This window comes from Camellia sinensis, chromosome 4, assembly GCF_055761805.1.
Source record: "Camellia sinensis isolate YWXY chromosome 4, ASM5576180v1, whole genome shotgun sequence".
NCBI classification, from domain to species: domain Eukaryota; kingdom Viridiplantae; phylum Streptophyta; class Magnoliopsida; order Ericales; family Theaceae; genus Camellia; species Camellia sinensis.
Window position 1 is genome coordinate 43,297,058 of NC_138964.1, and position 21,251 is coordinate 43,318,308.

Sequence of the window (21,251 nt, forward strand, 5' to 3'; positions counted from 1 at the left end):
GCACAGGTTAGCTCATCTACACCCACGTGGATGGCTGGATCTCTTTAAGGCTCCTTTGTATCTTCTATATATAGAAGCTATCTATATGCATATAAGGGGTTACAAAAATTGAGCTGAGTTAGAATTCTCTCTCTCTCTCTCTAGAATCCTCTCTCTCTATATTTTGTGCTTAAAAGTGTGTTTTCTTCACATATTTGCACTAAAACACCTAGTCAAACACCTTCACCTTAGTGTTGAGGATCTTGGAGGCCTTGTTTGAGCTCCTTGGAGTGGTTTTGGCTCAGAAGCTTGCTGTTTTCTTGTTGTGCCTCAAGGATAAGTGTGTCACCCTTTTAAGCTTTGTTCTAGTTTATTGCTTTTCCATCTTTGTATGCAACTTTGAAGCTGGTTTTAGTCTAAAAATAGTTCTATTTTTAAGCTTAAAAATGTTGGTTTGAGTCTTGTGTGGTTAGGGGGGTGGTTCCCCTCTTTTGTTCTTTGGCTTGTAAAGCTTCTTGAACCACATTTCTAAGCTTTTGTAATAACCTTTGCTTGACCTTCTAACCATTGAAACTCAGAGGGATTTCAGTGGTAGAAAGTTGGTTTTGAGGCTCAAACTAGGAGGGGGGGGGGGATCCCTTCTCCTTGTATTTTACTTGCTTGTGTTGATGGCCTCATACTTGAGCACGCTTTTCTACTCTTTTGTGACTTAGTTCAAGCATGTTTTTGGTTTTGTTTTGACATGCTTTAACTCTATTTTTGGGTGTTTGGGTCACCTCTTGCTTGCTTTTGGTACTTGTAGTGCAATTGTGCTTGTTGGCCAAACATGCTTCATGCTTTAGCCTATCATTCTAGCATGTGTTAGTCTAACTTCAGCATGCTTTTACCACTGATTTTGCATGCTTTAACTCTGTGTTGAGTGGCTTTGGTCATATGAGACTTGTTATGCGTGGTTGTAGTGCAAATGCCCTTGACTAGCTTTGAGTCTTAAAGTTCCTAGCATGCTTTGCTTGAGTTTTTTGCATGCCTTAATCTCATTTTTCACATGATTTCAGTGCATATAGCATAGTCACATCCTCACATATTCCATTCTTTCATAGCTTTTGTGAGTTGTGATTTATGCCTTGTTTGTGAGCCAATATTTGAGCATGATTTTATTGCCTCATGGACTTCCATCTTAGCATGTTTTGGCGTTTATTTTGGTATGTTTGAGCTTGGTCTAGAGCTGGTTTGGCCATTTGAGCATTGTATTGTATGGTTCTAGTGTAAAGCTCTTCACTAGTTTTAATGCTTAAGTGTCTAACATGTTGTACATGAGTTGTTTGCATGTTAAAGTCTTGTATTTCATGCCACCTTAGCACTGAAATTCTGCCACCTCCCTTCCTTCTTCATCTTTTTAGTTGTTTTGAGGATTTGTTAGTCTTGAAATTGTGTTTAATGCTTAGGATTGAGACTTATGCTTAAATGGCTTTAACCCTCTTTTGAGGGTTCCTCCTAGTCAAAGGCATGGTCTCTCCTATGCCTTAAACCATTCTTTTGGTTGACCTCTTTCTCATTAGAGGACTTTCACATTTGGACAAATCAATTAAGGAATGGTTTGGTAACTTAAAATGTGTAAACAAGAATTGAACCAAGTAAAACATGCCAAGATAAGCATTGCTGTTTGCATTGCATTGTGTTCAATCGGACGTTATATTGAACACAAGGTGAATTGGTCCATTTCATACTCAAAGTGATGAAAATAAGCCAATTCCCTTTGTCTCCATTGCCTTTGATCTTCCATGATAAGGTAGTGGTCTTAGAGTCTTGTTTGTCTTGCATTTATTGAAATGTGTGCAAGTTGGATCTTTGGCCATCATGCATTGCATGCTTGATTGATGGCTTTGGATCCAATAATGCCTCTCCCTTAATGTTTTGAGATGATAAGGAGGGGCATAGTACATACATGGTCTTGGGAGATCTTCCATTTTCTTCTGTTTTGTGCTCTGTTGCAGTTTGGTGTCACAGCACACCAGTGGCCGGCAGTGCCACACTGTTAGCCGGCAGAGGCCCACTCTTGGCCGGCAGGTGGTCGACAGCAAGCCCCCGTGGCCGGCAGGCCATTGGTGCACTCCCCAACATTGTTTTGGTAAGGTTTAACAAAAGGTTCTTGAAGACACCCTGCAAACAGAGCCTCAAGAGAGCAAACTGGAGAGCTTTTTGGGGCGAAAATCGAGGCATGCATGATCAAGCTTCTTCAACTTGCTGAGGCAACATAGTTTAAGGCTTTAATTATTAGTTAGCTTGGTTTTGTAATGTAATGTAATTAATTTGTTAGTTAGTTAGTTGTTGTAATCATTAGTAAGTAGTTTACTAGTTATTCGTTTGATTTGTAATAATTAGTTTGATTAGTTTAATCAAATTAGTTAGTTAGCTTAGCTTAGATTAGCTTAGCTTTTATTTGGACCCTCCTTCTTGAGGGCGTATTGTTGTAATAAGGGTGCGTGTGTGTGCGCATGTCTTCTAACCCCACGCCTTTCTCCCTTTTACTTAACCGTTTTCGATGGTTAGTTTAGGGTCATTTTCAATTTAGCATACTTTATGCTTGCATGTTTGCATCATTCATTTGTATTGCATGCACCGGGCTCAGCGCATCATTCAAACTGCATCGTATTTCAATACACCTATTTGAATACGTGTATCAAGTGTTGCATTCATATGCCATCTTAGCTAGCCGAGCTTATTTTTAGTTGCATTTTTTTGCATGCATTGCATTAGGCATCTTGTATAGTTAGGATCATGCATGATTTCTAACTAGCTTCTTTTTTGGCTTGTAGTACACTGTAAGTGTTTACGCTTTAGCATACTTGCATGAGTATGAGTGTTGCCATGATAGCATGCTTGCCATGAGGCTATTTGCTTAAGTGATTAACTGCATGACTGCCTGTGGGTGAAGGCTTGATTGCCTGAATTGGAACAACTCAATGATTGTGAGTCTTAAGCCCACTTTGCGGAGTGGCAAAATCATGTTGTTTTAAGCCCACTTGAGGGTGGCAAATCCGTGCTTTAGCCTACTTGCGAGTAGCACTTTCAAACCATTTTAAAAAACAAACATGAGTTGTTTTGTTCCAATCTGCGTGATTGAGTCTATATTTATATACTGAGCGTATCACATCATAAGTTAGGTAAATAATCAGAATAATAACACATGTGTTTATCAAATAACATATCATGTTTAGTAGAGGCCGATCCTTTGATCGGGTGAGCAGGGGTGCTCATGTTATGACCTTCCCCTCTCGTATCCAAGTTCCCGAGCTGAGGCAACTTTGGTGATGATGGACACGTGGCCTTTGGCACGAGTCAGGGTTTCCTAAATTTCCCAAAACAAAACATTTAGGTAGCGACTCTATAATTTGGCAAAGCAGTCCATGTTTGGTGCTTTTTGATTCAAAATTGATTTTTAAAACGAATTGCCAGATTTGGACTCTTTGGTGATTTATTAGTGTTACATTGCACTTGTGAGATTAGATTCAGAACCGTGATGGGAGTCTAAACTGTAGGACGACCAATTCGCGCCCTCTCCGAAAGGGGGGGCGTGCGGAGAAAGTCGGGCGCTACACCTATAGATGCTGTTCATGAAGTAGTTGCTAAGGCAGTGGAAAAAGAGTAGGCCAAGGAGGTCCTTGTGTTTCAAAGGCATGAGAAGAAGAGGCAGCAGAAAATTTTAAAGGAAGAGGCTACTATTGTCAAGGCAACGCAACATGAAGCTACAAGAAAGAGCAAAGTTGCTGAACATCACATCCTTCACAGCTCTCCAACTATCATTACTACAGCTGTTAGTAACTCTTCTTGCTTTTGTCAACACTTCTAGTTTTGATTTACCCTTTCAGCTTTGTTTTTGTACTTCTTTTCCTTTGATATACAGTAACAGCTAGCCTACCTACATCTTCTCCGCTGCCTTTGCTTCTCATCCACCAAGCAGTGAAGGACCATTCTTGAGCTCTGCAGATTGAAGAGGGCTCTAAATGGAAAAGGGCAAGAAGATGTCAATTTTCCAATGAGGGTAGAGGCCTTGCAGATGATATTCCCCAGCATTGCCTCTACACTTCCTGTACTCCCTATGGCCTCTTCCTTGGTGCCTTTCAAACATGACTTGCCCCTCATCCTTTTCTCTCCTTCTTCCTGGTGACCATTTTCTCACCTTTGCCTGCTTCCACATCTCCCAAAGTCCTAGCCAGCCCTTTTCCTTCTGAGAGTACGCTTCTTACTCCCTCTTCTAGACCAACAGTTAGTACATCTGGGGATGGCACTAGCAGCCCACTAACACTTCCTTCAATGCCTTGCTCCAGATCTCCTTCTTTGGACTTGTTAGTGGCTAGGACCATTAATGCTGCTGAGGTATCCTCCTCTCCTTCTCCTCCACCAATCACTCCAGCATTACCTTTCACCAGTAACTCCTCTACATTCCCTTTGTTAGAGAAAGAGATGGATATCCTCGAAGCCCGACTGGCAAGCTTATTTGGCATATCTACACTAGTGCTTCCATCTGGCAATGAGGTTGAGCCCTTAGATCTAGCTGACTCTTTCCTGGAGATAATTGGAGGCTTTCTTGCTGTTGAATCCTCCACTCCTCTTCTCAGGTGGATTTGGAGGTCTGTTTGGAGTTGATTAGGACTTTCTCAAGGGTCCCATTCGAAGCTTTAGCAAAACCAACAATCAAAAATGGTTTCCTCAAATGCTGCCAATTCTTTGAGTATACCAATGCCTCCTTCAGAGGTCACTTGTCTCAGGTAGTAGCAACCGTCGAATTCTATGTCAATATCCATCAACTAGCCAAGGTTGCAGGGAAAGAATTCCTAAAAGATAAGGAGTTTGTCACTCATGTCCATTCTGCAGTTTCAATGTTGAAGAGACAACACTCTTCTGCCACATAGCTCTAAGTTCAGTTACTACATATGAAGGCAGAATTAGAGAAGGAGCTAGCAGTAGTCAACCTGGCCTTGGAGCAGAATGCACAGACACTACATTCCTCTCACTAGGGGCTATCCAACCTCAGGCAGGAGATGAACACTGCCATTCAACTGTTCCCAGCCCTTAGAATTAGAGAACTCATTGTAAGGGAACAATTGAGACATTGTAAAGAATCCTAGGCCAAACTATGGCAGAATGTACTTGATTCATTATAAAATGAAATATTCTTATTTATCCGTGTTCTTATTTCTCATTGATGTTTTGTATGATGATCCTATACTCCTTGTGTTTCCTACACAATTGGGTAACAATGCTTTAAATACCTACCATTAATTTTTTTGGGATGCACATATCCATTTAGATTTTTTAAATGGTAGGCTCCCCCAGATAGGACCCTATGGACTTGGTATGGTCCTTCCCAATTAGGTGACCATTTGCCAAACTTGTGGTTTTTAATTCCTACTGGAAGTATTGTTTTCCAAACCAAGTCTTCTTTATCAAAGCTAAGGTGTTGGACCCTTTTATTATAGCTTTTGGCTATTTTTTCTCTTTTATAGAATGATGTTGTTTAGTGCCAAAATTCTGGCCCCATCTATATTTTCTAATTCCAAACACATGCTCTAATGATACTGATTAGTGCTTAGGTGATCCTGGCACCTGACCCTTAAAGACTTTATATTGATCTCAACAGGTAATACTGCATCATGCCCATATACCAAGACGTAAGGGGTAATTCCTATGCTTGATCTTTGAGAAGTTCTATAAGCCCACATCACATCTAATAGTAAATTATGCTAGTCTCTAGGATTGTCTTCAACAACACTCTGTATTCCTTTCTTCAAGGATTTGTTCGATGACTCTGTTTGGCCATTAGCTTATGCATAATAGGGGGTGTAATTAATAAGACTAATTCCAAATTCTGCTGCGAAAGCTTTTACTAGCTTCCCATCGAACACAGTCCCATTATCCACAGTTATGGTCTATAAAATACCAAACTTGTGGATCAACTCTTTGATGAAATCAATTACTTTTGTCTAATCCATAGTTTTATAGGGCTTAGCCTCAACCTACTTTGTAAAGTAATCTGTAGCTGCTAGAATGAAACAATGTTGTTTTGAAGAAGGTGGGTAAATTTTTCCCATCATATCCATTGCCCATTCTGTAAAGGGCCAAGGCTTCACTACTGCATGCAAATCAGTTATTGGAACATGTCTTATCATACCATGATTTTGGCATGCCTAACAACCTTTTGCATACTCTATGCAGTCTTTAAGGATTGTTGGCCAATAATAAGAGTGCCTTCGAAGCAGCCATCTCATCTTAACCCCAGGTTGGTGAGCACCACAAATGCTTTCATAAACCTCAGCCATGACGATCAATGCTTCCTTTGGTCCCACACACTCTTATAAGAGACCATTTGTCCCTCTTTTGTTAAGCATTCCCATACATTATAAATTGCATGGATTGTAACTTAAGCTTTTTGCTAGCCTTCGAAGATGGGCCAGTCAAATATTGAATGATTAGATGTCTCCAATCTTGCTCTTCCAAGTCATTCTAATTGGCTTCTACCAATAAACTCCATTTTTCTAAGGTGGTATCAACTTCTGATATGTTGAGTGGCCCATATCTAGCTGTGTACTATTATCTTTTCTTCTGAAATTCGAAGCTTTCTGGGCCACATTATTAGCCTTGTGATTCATGAATCTTGGGATATACGTCACATCTGCCACTTGGTAATGAGAGAGCAAATGTACTGCAGCAACATAATATGGCAACATGCTTGCACTTTGACATTTAAAGATTCTTTTTACTTGATTAATTACCAATTGAGAATCTCCAAATGTATAGCCAGTACACCAATAAGTGTCTCAAGTCCCATAATCAAGGCTTTGTATTCAGCTTGATTATTAGAACAAGTAATTTCATCAATTCTGAAACCATGTGTGGTTTCTGCTCCTTGGGGTGATTTAATCACAACACCTATCCCTACCAGACCATTATCCTTTGATTCGTCGAACCACATCTGCCATGGCTCTAAATCTTTTGTATCAAGATTCATTATTTTTTGACCTTGTGATTGGCATGGATGATCAGTTAAAAAATTGGCCAATACTTGACCTTTCATTGCCTTTTGAGGAACATATTCCAAGTGGAACTCTAACAATGCCAAGATCCATTTGCCTATTCTTCCTCTCAATATAGGTCTAGACAACATGTGTTTAACCAAATCTCTGGTTGCAATTACCAAGACAATAGTAGGCAAAAGATAATATCTTAATTTTATTGCTGCAAAGTACAAGGGCTAAACACAGCTTTTCAACAGCTGAGTATTTACATTCACAAGAGTTTAAAAACCTACTAAGGTAATATACTGCTTGTTCCTTGCCTTCTTCATTGTCTTGAGCCAAAAAGACTCCTAATGATTCTTTAGTTGCAGCAATGTATAACTTCAAAGGTTTGTCATTTCTTGGTGGCATCAGCAATGGAGGTTTGGCTAGGTAGGCTTTTATTCATTCAAAAACAGCCTGATGCTCTACTGTTCACCTAAAGTCTTCTTCATTTTTTAACTTCAACAGAGAAGAAAAAACTTTAGTTTTCCCAGTAGTGTTAGAAATAAACCTTTGAAGAAAATTAACCTAACAAAGAAATTTTTGCAAGTCTTTCTTACTTGATGGAGGTTTGGCCTCAATGATGGCTCTGGCTTTGTTCTAATCAATATGTATTCCATTCTTGTGTACTATATACCCTAAGAAGTTTTCAGCTGGCACACCAAAAACACATTTGAGTGGATTCAGTTTTAGCTTGAATTTTTTTATTCTTTCGAAAGTTGCTGTCAAGTGGACCAGATGCTCTTCCATAGACATAGATTTTACCATAATATCACCAATGTAACACTCCGAGTATCCCCCAATGAGATCATGGAAGATAGTGTTCATTGCTCTTTGATATGTTGCTCCAGCATTTTTCAAACCAAATGACATTTTAACCCATTCAAAGGTCCAAATGTTCCCAGGACACCTGAAAGATATATTGTGAACATCCTCATTTGCTATGCATATCTGGTTATAGCCAAAATAGCCATCCATCATTGACAAGATACTGTGTCTTGCTGAACTGTCTACCAGCAGATCTACTACAGGCATGGGGTACTCATCTTTTGGAGTTGTCAAATTCAGATTTCTGAAATCAATACATACCCTCAACATGCCATTCTTCTTAATCACAGGCACTATGTTGGACAACCATTTAGCATATCTGGCTGTTCTGATAAAGCCTGCCTTGAGAAACCTAGCAATCTCCTTTTTCACCTTTTGAATTACCTCAGGACTCATTCGTCTAGGCTTCTTCTTGTAAGGTTTAAAATTTGGCTTAACTGGGGGTCTATGTTCCACTAATAACCTATCCAATCCAGGAAGATCATTGTAAGACCAAGCAAAACAATCCTTATGTTCTTTAGCAGGGCTAATAACTGGTTCTTGGCAATAGGATCCAACCGGGGACTAATATAGGTAGGTTGTTGCACTGATGCATCCCCTAAATTGATCTCCTCTAAAGGATCCTGCATCTAAGTGTTTACTACTATCTCTCATTAGCTTCTGCTGGTTTCGAAACAACCTTCCCCTCTTGATCTACCACAACTTTTCCTAGCTCAGCCTCTTTTCTTTCTTCTTCATAGACCAAGTCTGTCCATAGAGCCTCTTTTTCCTGTATCTCCTGGACTTTAGTCTTAATGTACAATGCACAATGCACAATGCACAACATTTGCGTAGAGCCAATCATCATAGCTCAGCCTCCCTGTTGCTCATGTTTGCAACAGCCAATCATCATGGCTTCCTTTTATTCCTTCTGAACCCTTTGGACTATTGCATTGATGTCCAATATGAAAAACTTCACCAAAGCCAAAGATTTGGCCTCATGATCCTCCTTCCTACAACTAGGCATTGTTGGTATCTTTGATAGTGTAGTCATATTCATCATCAGCACTCTCTTGTACTAAGTGTTTTAGGTGTGCCAACTCCTCATCAGCCGTCACTTCGACTGTTCCATTAGGCTTCCTCAGTATGCTTAGTGGAACTACCTTCGGTATACAATTTTGCTTCTGAAAAATCTACACAAGCAATGAAGGGTTGTGGGTCTGCATTTATCTCCTCTATCTCCCCATTGCTCAAAGCTATCATCACCTTCTGATGTAAAGAGTTGGGCACGCATTTGTTGGTGTGGATCTAATCTCCACCAAGCAAAGCATTATACTTGGCATTATTGTCTATGACAAAAAAAAAAAAAGGCAGTCATACAATCCCTTGTCTCCACACTCAAATTAACGGGTGATATGCCTTGGGCCGTTTGTTTGTCCCTAACAAAACCGACAAGGTTGTGCTTGTTAGGATCAACTTGAGATTCCTTCTACCTAACTTTTTCCAAGATGAATGAGGAAGCAAATTTACTACTGCCCCATTATCCACTAGTACCCTATTCATTTATATTCCATCGAAGTATGCCTTAATGTATAGAGGTTTAACATGCTGAGTCATTGATGATGTGGGATATTTAAAGGGGTATGATAGAGTAACTATGCTCACTTTTTCATTTTCTTCATTAGTGTCCATGGGCTTAGCTACTTCAGAGTCATCCTGGACTATGATGGCTAGTGAGACTTCACCAGAAACTTCTATGGGTTCATCCTCCTGACCTTCTTAATTTCATTATTCTATTTGAAATTCCTGAGGTAGTATGCACACCATATTGATTGGCATTGGGGAGAATGAACCAAACTGCATCACTGGCTGTATCTGCTCCCCTTCTGTGCTGGCCTGGCCAGATGCCTGGGGCGTATCTTCCATACTACATTCTGGAACTTCTAAGTTGGTAGACTCCTTAACAACAGTCTGTTGCTGATCTATCTTCGATATGGATACTGATTGTTCAGTCATGATGGCTTCGAACGTATCTTCTTTGGCCAACTCCTGTTCTTGGCCTGGTTCAATTTCCTCGCCTGTCTCATTGCCATCATCACTTTCCATTAAGGCCTTTTCGAGGTCCTCCAAACATGATTTCTCCTTGGCTTTTAGTTTGATATGAACCTTGGCCAACCTCTCTTTGCTAGCATTTCTGTTAATCTTGGGAGTATGCTTCGAATTCTCTCTTTTCCCCACTTGACCTTTTGATTGCACAAAAGAGGTCCCCTCACCAGCTCCTTTAAGATCCCTCTGATATTGAGTGAACCTTCGCTGGATTTTCCTTCTTTGAGATTTAGAGATCACAAGAACCATATCTGGTTCCTTTGTCTTTAGGTTTTTAAGTAGGACCCAATTATTGGGGCCCACTAAAGGCGGTTTGACTATTCTGTCTCTACCTGTAAAGGACTTTCCTTGGGTTGGTATCATTTTAGATTTATTCTGCATGCTAAACCAATCTGGTACTCTTGGTACCCATGAACGCATTGTGCCAGTTGTCAAGCCTACTACTTTTGTCTTCAAAGGCCATTCATTGGCCTGGTTTCCTATTTTGGGCCAAGCTTAGGCTTATTTATAGGCTTACTGGCTATTTTGTAATGGTTTGGTGGCCTGGTTTCATACAAGGGTCTCTTGCCCTTTGACAGATTCTTGGCACCCAGTGGCCTCTCCAAGGATGGCTACTGGTTAAGATCCCTTGGATAAGCCCTCTTGTTGTCGGCATTGATTGGCTTACGATCTCTTTACACATCTTTGTAATACTGCTTCCTATCAACTGGAAGCCTTTTCAGCCATTTGTAACTCAACCTGCATCTGGGACACATTTGTTGTGTAACAGTTGCTTCGAGTGAGTCATCATCTATAAGCTCTTCGCTGGGATCATCCTTTTGGCCTACGAAGCTCTACCCACTTGCTGGTGAAAACTGTGCATTCTTCCTAAAGGCATTTGGACCAGCCACATGCACCTGCACGTTGACCTAATCCAACTCTTTCAAGGAAAGGTGCTTCTCCACCTTTTGGGCAAGGAAGTCTAGTGTGCCAACATTGGCTGCAACTTCTTTGATTTCTGGAAAAAGGTCAATGTCAATTCCCATTGCCTTCTCTGCTTTGGTTGGGAATTTCAATCTTCCTTTCCAAATTTGCTCTTGAATCCTATCTTGAAAAACAATGTAGTTTTTAGTTGAATGAGACCAAGAATTATGCCATTTATAGTACATTTTGCCTCTTATTTCTTCTGAAGTTGGGATCTTAACTCCCTTAGGCAATTTTAAAAAATGTGCTGTTAACAAATGATCAGATATGTCATCTGCTTTTGATATAGTGAAAGAATATTTCATGTGAAGATCTTTCTTTTTAAACTGTTGATCGATAGTGGTATCTTTCTGAATTAATGCTTCACAGATCATACTTTCTTGTCCTATAATCTCTACTGCATCAATTTCAAAATTAGGGTCCCTATAATAGGTCCTATAAGATGCATTACTTTAATCCTATTCTTCTTTAAGGAGAGTCTCATATCTAGTAACTTTATAAGTTAGTTCTACTAGGTCTTGAAACTCTGTTGAATCAAACTTCTTTCGAAGCCTAAACTATAGCCCATTTGGGCCAATCTTAAAAATTCAAGTTTAGGTAGTACAACCCTACATTTGTTTCATGCCCTTTTGAATCTGACAATAAATTGAGCAGCCTTTTCATCAGGTCTCTGGCTCAACCTTGCCAAGACTGCCATAGATACTTCAGGCTCTATTTGAGAAAACTGGGCATGAAATACCTCTTCCATTTGTTGCCAAGTTTGGATAGAATCAGGTGTAAGGTTTGTATACCATACAAAGGTTGTCCCAGTTAGAGAGTTTGAAAAAAGTATTAACTTCATGTAATCATTGTTGGTGAATTCCCTACATTGGCCTGTAAACCTGGCAATGTGCTTTATAGTCGACTGGTTCCCATTTCCATAAAAGAGGGCAAAGTCTAGTATCCTAAATCCCCTTGGGTATTCATGTAACCTATCTATCTATTCTGGGTAAGGTTTTCTGTAAATAGGAGTCTAGACCCCCTGGGCCATGGGTCCACAAATCTCTCTAACAATATCAGCAATTTGGTCCCTAGGAACCATGTTTTGTGCTGGTTGGGCCATTACTAGAGAAACAAACACAGGGTTTGGAGGAACTCCATGTGTTTGAGGCCCTCTTGGTCCATGCAAAGGCATATTTGGAACTGGTTGTCCCTGCTGTGCCGGTTGATATTGAGAGTATGGTTGCCCTCTTGGGGCAGGCATCTGCCCTACGAAAGGTACTGTGAAGGGAACCACAGGAAAAGGAACACGCGTTGTTTCTCTTCTAACAACAAAAATTCCTTCCAACCCCCAGGTGTGAATTCAAACACAGGATTGGTAAACACTCGTGTGCCAGACATGGGTTCAGACATGGGTTCAAATATAGGATTTGAAAACACTCGCATGCCATTCCCTTTTGTCAATCCAAACTTACCAATATTTATGGTTTCGCTAGTAGGCATTGGTGCATTTTGACTTGCCAGTGGTCTAGGAGGAGTTTCATACCATGATTGAGGCACAAGTGATGGCCTCTCATGGTTCTGATTATTAGCTTGACCACTAGTCTATCCATTATTTTGCATAGTCTGTTTATCTCGAGCCAATCTATGTTGAAAAGAACTCATGTTCTCGTCAACTTGCCTTGTGATAGGTGGTTGATGAGAATTCATTCGATCCAAAAAGGATGTTGTCCATCTTTCTATTATATACATTAATTGCTATCCCGTAACATCTACTAACCCTCCCCGTGGATTCATTGGTTGGGTAGAGGGGATAGTTGATGGTCCAGTTTCATGGCCTTGTCTAATATTCTGGACATATGTTGTGTGACCTGAAGTGTTGGTCTCTTCGACCATTTGTGGACAATCCGTTGAGACAAGCACATCCATGGGATGTGATACTACATTATCCTCTAGGTATTGTACGTCTAAATCTCCTTCAACACCTTCTTCAAGGCACTCATTTTCTTCTTGTCTTCTAGGTCTAGCCATTATAAAGGTCTCACTGGGCGTGCCAAAAATATTTATTGGCTTTTTTTGGCTTTTGAAGGTTAGAATTGTAATGCGTGACAGCAAGGACCAATAAGTCCTTACGTTGGCATTAATCAGACGATTGCTTCGAAGTTCTTTCTGCCTTAATGAAGAGGACTTTATTGGTGGCTTAGTTTTGAGGAGAAAATTAAGAAGACTAGAAAAAATAAAGAAAGAGGAAATAATAGTGTTAGAAATCAATCTTTTATTAAGTAAACAGAAGTTTACAATTGTAGCTTCACACTTTCATAGCTTCAAAGGGTATTACAACAACAAACTAACTTAGAATTACTCCTAGGAATTTGAAGTGTAGTACAAAAATGTAAAGACTGGAATTTAAAGGACTGGAAAATATGGTATCTAGATCTAGTTTTGGGTCCTTGCATTATCAGCACTCTCCTTTATTTATAGGCTCTGAATATAACCATCGAAGTGGCTGATAATCCGTTGAAGTAGGTGATAACTGTCGAAATGATCTCCATGATCACTGAGTGTGGCCTGTGGCTTTGATTAGTTTGTTTCCACTATTCCACTATTCATGGTTGTGCTTCCCTCCTGAATTTGAATTTAAACTATAGACAACCATTTGGCCACGTTACCTTGGATATCTTGACTGCTCCCATGTCTTGCGGATCCATTGCCATTGCTTCAAGTTGCCACGTATCTGTTGATGGTTGGAGACCTTTACTGATTCCCCAATTTGCCCCTTCTAACCCATGTGTCAGGCTGCGATAGGTCTGTACAAAATATATAGCCAACAATTATGATATTAATTTAGATGGATATTTAAATAGTAGATTTGAGTGATCTCACTATATTTATATAGGTATCTAATTCAATTTTTTTTGAAACACACTCAATTGGACAAACTCAATTGAAAATAAAGAGCAAGAGTAGAATTTTGTAAATATAAGATAAAGATTAAAAAAAAAAGTTTAAATTTGAAGATAAATTATAAGAATATAGAAAGAGAAAATTAGATAAATCATATAAAAATGATAAATTGAACTAAAAATCAAGAGCAAGTGCGATATTTTGTAATTATAAGTTCAATATTAAAAATAATTGAACATAAACTATAATAAGAATATAAAAAGGGAAAATTAGATAAATCCTAGAAAAAGAGGCAGAGAGGAATCCAGTAAACATTAAATCAAGATTGAAAAAAAAAATTAAGTTGAAATTTAAAAATTCAAAAAATAAGATAAGACAAAACTAAAAATAAAAATAAAATATAATATAATTCTTCCTTATATATTACAACAAAATCGAACACATAAATTAATATAATTGAAGAAAAAAATATAATAAAAAATAAATGAGATTGAACAAAAACTTTCTTCAAACTCACAAATGTGTTCCAAATATAAAAAATTGAATACATCAAATAAACTAAAACTAAAACTAAAAAACCAAAAAAATAAATAAATAAAATGACAGAAGAAAATAGAGAGCAAAAATCCAAGATGAGATTTTATGTAAGAGAGCAAATGAAAAAGGAAACAAGTGAAATAGACAGGTTTGGATTATCTATGGTTGTTTTTTTGGATTATTTTGGATTTGTTTCTCAAGAACTCCTATTTTCCAAGAAAATAAAATTTTCTTTGAATTCTGATTAATTTTTTTTTTTGAATTTGGAGACAACCTTTTGACATTAAAAAATAAAATAAATTCAAGATTTGATGGATTTCAAAACTGATTAAGTGAGTATTTGCGATAATCTAAATAACTATATTTTTTGACTTTTTAGAAAAGATGTGCAAAAAAATAAAGAGGTAATGTGACCTAAAAAAGATAAAAAGATAAAAAAAAGTGTGCTAATAATAAAAGGGATGCCAAATAGTGTCTAAATCGAAGAACAAACGCAAACCACAAATTTAAAAGCAAGTAAGCCCAAACTATGCATAATGCAATAATGGTGAAGATGAAAAGATGTGTAGATAAACCGAAAAATATTAGAAAAAAGAAATATATACACACAAAAGTAATAAACGCTAAAAGAATGCATATAATGTAAGAAATAATATTAGGAGCATAAAAATGGAGAAGATGAAAAAAATATGTAGATGAATTGAAAAATATTAGAAAAAAAGAAATATGTACACACAAAGTAACAAACACTAAAAAATGCATATAAAGTAAGAAATAATATTACATTGACCTTGTAATGATTTTTGTAGATCATCGTTATTCTAAGAGAAGATGGGTAGATGAGAGAGAATGGATAACATTAAAAAAATGCATATAAAGTAAGAAATAATATTAAGAGCATAAAAATGGAGAAGATGAAAAGATGTATATACGAATTGAAAAATATTGGGAAAAAAGAAATATATACACACACAGTAACAAACATTGAAAAATGCATATAAAATAAGAAATAATATTATATTGACCTTGTAAAATATAACAATGGAGAAGATGAGCTATTCTAAGAAAAGATGGATAGATGAGATAGAATGACTGAAGGGATAAGCTGAATAGCGTGTGTATGTGAGTTTATTTTATTTTATTTTATTTCTAATAACGTGATATTAAATTGAGAGTGGGATATATATTATTCTGGGTGATGGATAGGTGTTGTAGAAGCTGGTTTTTATTTTATTTTATATATTTTTTATATATTTTTTATTTTAAATAACGTGATATTACATTGAGAGTGATATATATTATTGTGGCTGATGGATATGGATGGATATTTTATTATTTTATTTTTATTTTGTATTTTATATAGGAAGAGTGAGTGAGAAGGACTAAATAATGGAAAGAGAGGTGTTAGGTAATATTTTTTTTTCCCATCAAAATTATGAAGTTCAAATTTTGGACCCTTTTGATCTAACAACTACATTTGGTTATATATATATATATATAGTATAGATGGATAGATAGATACTAACATTTTTGTCTGAGAAAGAAGAATTTAGATCTTCTAAACTGATTTTTCATAGAGTGATGTTAGAATGATTTTTTGAATAATTGAGATTTAAAAATTAAAGATATAATAATACTAAGTTGACAATAGAATAATATAGATATTCACTTTAAAAAAATTTCAACCATACAAAAACACTCTAGAATATCTGGAAAGAATACCATATTTTATATACTAGTCTTCACATGAACTGCAAAAGCACTAAACCACTAAAATTACTCTCTCTCTCTCTCTCATGGTAATCTTGAAAGGCCTTATTCTATTTAAATACATTTACACTCCCATTCATGCGGAGAGGTACATAATTTTTGTACATAATGATATGATTAAATGTATATTTTTTATTTTAAAATAAAATATTCATAAAGATGAATTTATTTACAAGAATGACATTGCCACATCATTCTTGTGGAGGTTTTTATATGAATTTTTTGTAAGAATAGTATTTTTCTAAATTTAGAGGGGTGCTGTTTAAGTGTGCAACCCCCTTAAGGTTGCACATCATATGTAACCTAATTTTTAGCCGTTAGATTACAATAATTGATCAAGACCATTGAATTGTTTAATCGTAAAAAATTTGAATCCGGGCAACTGCTTAATCCTCTTATTTGCATCCTACTTTCCTCACTCTCTCTATTTCGTCTCTCTCTCTCTCTCTCGTCTTTATCTGTGTAAGATTGATTGTGTAACCCTTTATTTCCATTAATAGCGACAAGCCCTTGCTGGGTTCCATTGATGAATCTCTGTAGGGAACAGTATAACCCTTGATTTCTAGCAACAACGGAACTACAAGGCTTTGTTGGGTTCCATTGCGGAAGTGAAGGTGTTCTCTGCAACTATATATCAGGTATGGAGTCGTCTTACTCTCTCTGTCTCTCTCCCTCTCTCTGTCTCTCTTTCTCTTTGGCCTCTTCACTTCAGCGATTTTCCCTCAACTAAACCCTCATCCTAACTTCAGCCCCTCCACGCTTCGCTCAAATCGAAACCCCTCCATCGAAAACTAACCTCTCCCTTTCTCAATTAAGTGTTTGTGTTTGCACAAACAATCTAGCTGTGTTAAAATGTCATGTTTGTGTTTGTGTTTACTTTTTTCAATCATCAAGTAATTCTTTGTACTAATGTCATGTACAGTATGGCCCCAACCGAAGTTAAAAGTGAAGGTGTTGATCATGACATTCCAATTGAAGCAGATGACATTCGTTTGAACAATAAAAGTTCGGCGGAACTTTGTCATGGTAGCAAAGCTAGTCCGAGCAATGAAGAAGCAACCAACATCAACGTTGAAGATGGCCAAGCAGATGTGAAAAAAGAAATGGTTGACGATGCTCATCACAATGACATGGTTGGTGAGGTTGAACGTGTTGTTATGAAACAAAAATTTGATTCGGTCAAAGATGGAGAAGCTTTCTACAATGCGTATGCTAAAGCCAAGGGATTTAGTATATGAAAATCCAGATTTAACACAAATGAACATGGAAAGGTTGTTAGTAGGCTGTGGTTGTGTTCAAGGGAAGGTCGGAGATTACCAAAATACTTGGACTGTGTTGCTGAGCAGAGAAGAGCTCCCAAGGCCCTAACAAGAGTAAGTTGCAAAGCACAATTTTTTATACGATACGATCCAGAGGCTGGTGAATGGGGAAAGTATGTTGTGGTTCATTTCATCGTAGACCACAAACATGAATTGGAAGAACAACACTGTGTGATGTATCTGAGGCCACGTTGGGGTTTAAACAGTGCTGACAAAGCTCAAGCAATGGCTATGCGCAACGTCGGTGTGAAGGCTAGCCAAATCATGGACTATATGGTAAATCAATCCAGGTCTTATGAGAATGTTGGTTTCATCTGTACGAATCTGCACAACCATATCCAAGCCGAATGTAGAGCAGAAGTTGAGGATGGTAATGCGCAGGTTGCGTTGGTTTACCTATGTATAAAACTTGATATTGACCCAAGTTTTTTTTACAAGTATGATGTGTGTAAGGATAACAAGTTACAAAATCTTTTTTTGGCAGATTCAAAATTGCGGGTTGACGACGCAAAGTTTGGTGATGTGTTGATATTTGACTCAACTTACTGAACCAATGCGTATAAGAAACCTTTTGTCATGTTGGCTGGTGTGACTAACCATTTCATGACGATAATTTTTGCATGTGTTTTGCTAGCTAATGAGACAATTGATGCATACACATGGGTTTTGGAAACATTTATGGAGGCGATGGATAATAAAGCACCTGTGTCTGTATTGATAGATGAGGATAAGGTGATGCGAGAGGCAATCATAAGAGTATTTCCAGAAGCAAGACATCGATTATGTAATTGGCATCGTGGGAAAATGCTGTGTCAAATGTTCACAAAAGTGGCTTTGCACATGCTTTCAAGCAGTGCATCAAGATGGAAACGGATAAGGCAAAGTTTGAGGTTGGTTGGATGAGAATGGTCGAAAAATTTGGACTTCAAAACAACAACTGGGTGTTGGAGACATATGAGAAACGTCATATGTGGGCTGAGGCATATATGCGTGGTCATTTCTTTGCTGGGATGAAGAGCACTCAACGCTTGGAGAGTATGAATGCTTATTTCAATCCCTTCCTCCAACACAAATTGAAGCTATATGAATTTGTTAGGCACAATGATCGAGCTCTTGCAAGGATAAGGTATAACGAGGTTGGAGATGATGCCGAAACAAATAACACTTTTTCGGTATTGATTACTCCGTTGTGAGATATAGAGAGACATGGAACTGACCTATTCACCTAGAATATATTTAGAATGTTCCATGATGAAATCTTAGAAGATGGAAAGTTGAATGTCAAGGACGTATTCCCTTTGCCGGATGGTCAGAAAGGCTACTATATTCATAAGTACAATGACAAGGATAGATCATGGATAGTACCACGCAATCTAGTGGATGCCGCAATGATATGTTCTTACATGAAGTTTGAGTCGTTCGGGCTACCTTGCTATCACATGATATGTGTTATGAAAGCTAAAAATTTAACGCAAATTCCTCCAACTTGTGTGCTGCACAGATGGACAAGGGCTGCAAGTAAAGATGACTAACAACGGTGTCAACCCTCAATTAATAGCACTACAACACAGATGGCCCGCTATGGGATATTGAGTTCTTTTTACAATGAAATGTGTTTCTATGCCTTATAGTCAATGGAAGGTTTCAAAGAGGCTACAGATACGTGTCTTTCGATGACGAGCCAGATGAAGCTATATGAGAGGAATCGCAACCATGGTGATGGAGACAAAGGGAAACATTCAATCCCATAACAATTTGGAATAAAAGATCCTGATCTTGTGAAGACAAAAGGGAACTCGGGACGGGTGTCGTCTAAGTGTCAAAGACCAAGAAAATGTGGAAATTGCAAATGCATTGGCTACACGAAGCAAATGTGCTCGAAGGTTCGGTTTAGTTGAACAGTGGGTAGTAACTCAGATGCAGATACAACCCATATCACGGATCATGAGTACAACGCGAACTCATCGCCTATTCACCATAAAACTGGGTTGGTAGATCCCAGTACACCGCACATTAAGCAACGATGTTTATTTTGGATGTTTCTCCTCATTTAATGCAGGGAGTGGGCCAATACGATAGTGTCGAAGCACAAGTGTACATTAATGATTCGACCACAATTGATGAGGTGAATCAAGTAATTAATTGTATGATTTACTTATTCACTTAATTTATTAGGTACACAGTACTAGCTACTGAAAAAACATCATTGCCAAGAACATGGTAGATATGTATGTAGTTTTGATTTTGCACAGATTGTTGTATGTAACGTGTAAATAATTGATTATGTACAAGGCTAGGAAATGCCACAATGTTGATGAAAAGTGGTGGTCAATGAATCGAACGAAACACATCAAAATAGATATGGTTGATGTGAATGATCTACAAGTTACAAGTTGTTTATTGTGTTCCTCATTACAATAATTGGTGTGGTATTTGTTGAACCTGTAATTTCCAATATTTGTATTCCAACATACTGTTGAACATCAATTAGTGAGTGATTTTGATTATGATGGTCATAAATTAGTTTTGCTCTATTTCTATTCACTTACTACGGGTACAATTGCATACAGTAATTTCCCATATTATGTCGAGTGATTTGTCATTTTTATTTACAGTGACTTGTCATTTTCAGAACTAAATGAAGGTAAGATATATATGGGTTTTTGTTGTCTGTGTATTGTTTTGGGTTGGGAATTGGCTTATGTCTGTATTCCAATATTCCTATTGCGGGTTGCATGTTTCTATTTTATATTTGGTTGTATCTAACTGAAGGGTTGCTGTGGTGTGGTTGACAATTAATGATGTGTTTGGCTTCGTATTGATTTGTTATGACTTGTTTGGATAAATTAGTATTACATTTCGTCTTCTGATTAAAATATGAATTTTGTCCACGTGCTTTTGCAAAATTACATCCCACCACATGCATTTTCTATATAAGCCAAGTGTCAATTAATTATTGGGTATTACTTGGATAAACCTAACCAACTTGTTTACTTTATCTCTATGCCGATTTCTATACGAATTACAAATTACGAACAGGAGTTGTGAAATAATTTGATGTTAACTATGAAAGTGATGGGGAAATTGTTAATAAAATTATGATGGGCCTAGATTGACATCAACCAAGCAGTAATTCAAAGTTGATAATTTAAACAAAAACAATCAAGCAATTGTGGTATTGGTTTGAATGCCTCAAAAGGATGAAGACTTGTTTGGATGAATTGATGATAACAAAGTAAACAAGTAAAATGAACTTTTTGATTTCAAATGATGGTAACAAAGTAGACAAGATAAACCTTTGGTGATTTCAGGTTGAAATCACCAAAGTTCACTCAGTTACAAAGTACAAATTACAAGGGAAAAAACTACTCCTAAGTTAAAATTTGAACTACTCTTAAATCTAGAAACTAAGTTGTTGTGTTGTTGTTGATGTCCTCTCTCTCTGCAAACCTTCTGACCTTTATAGCTCTTTTTTCCCACGACTCCATGATCTATTGAATCTATAATTGCTGCCGTGCAACTTTTGTAACTGCACCTTCACTTCCAAGTCTTCAAACTACATAAAACCTTCACTTGTACCTGTCGAATTGCATATCCTTCAAGTTGCCACGTGTCCCCAAGTCCTTTTAGCCTTCCCTCGACAGATACAGATTCCCACTTCATTCATGTTTCCTCTTGGAGACTGTCCACTAAGTCCATGAGCAGTGCCAGTAACTGCTCCACCATCTAAGTCCGCTCGCATGCAAGATTTAATGTTAATTGATGACCCTTGTCTTCTAATACTAAATTTCCACTATGGACTTGCCATGTGTCCTCAAATGAGTGGACC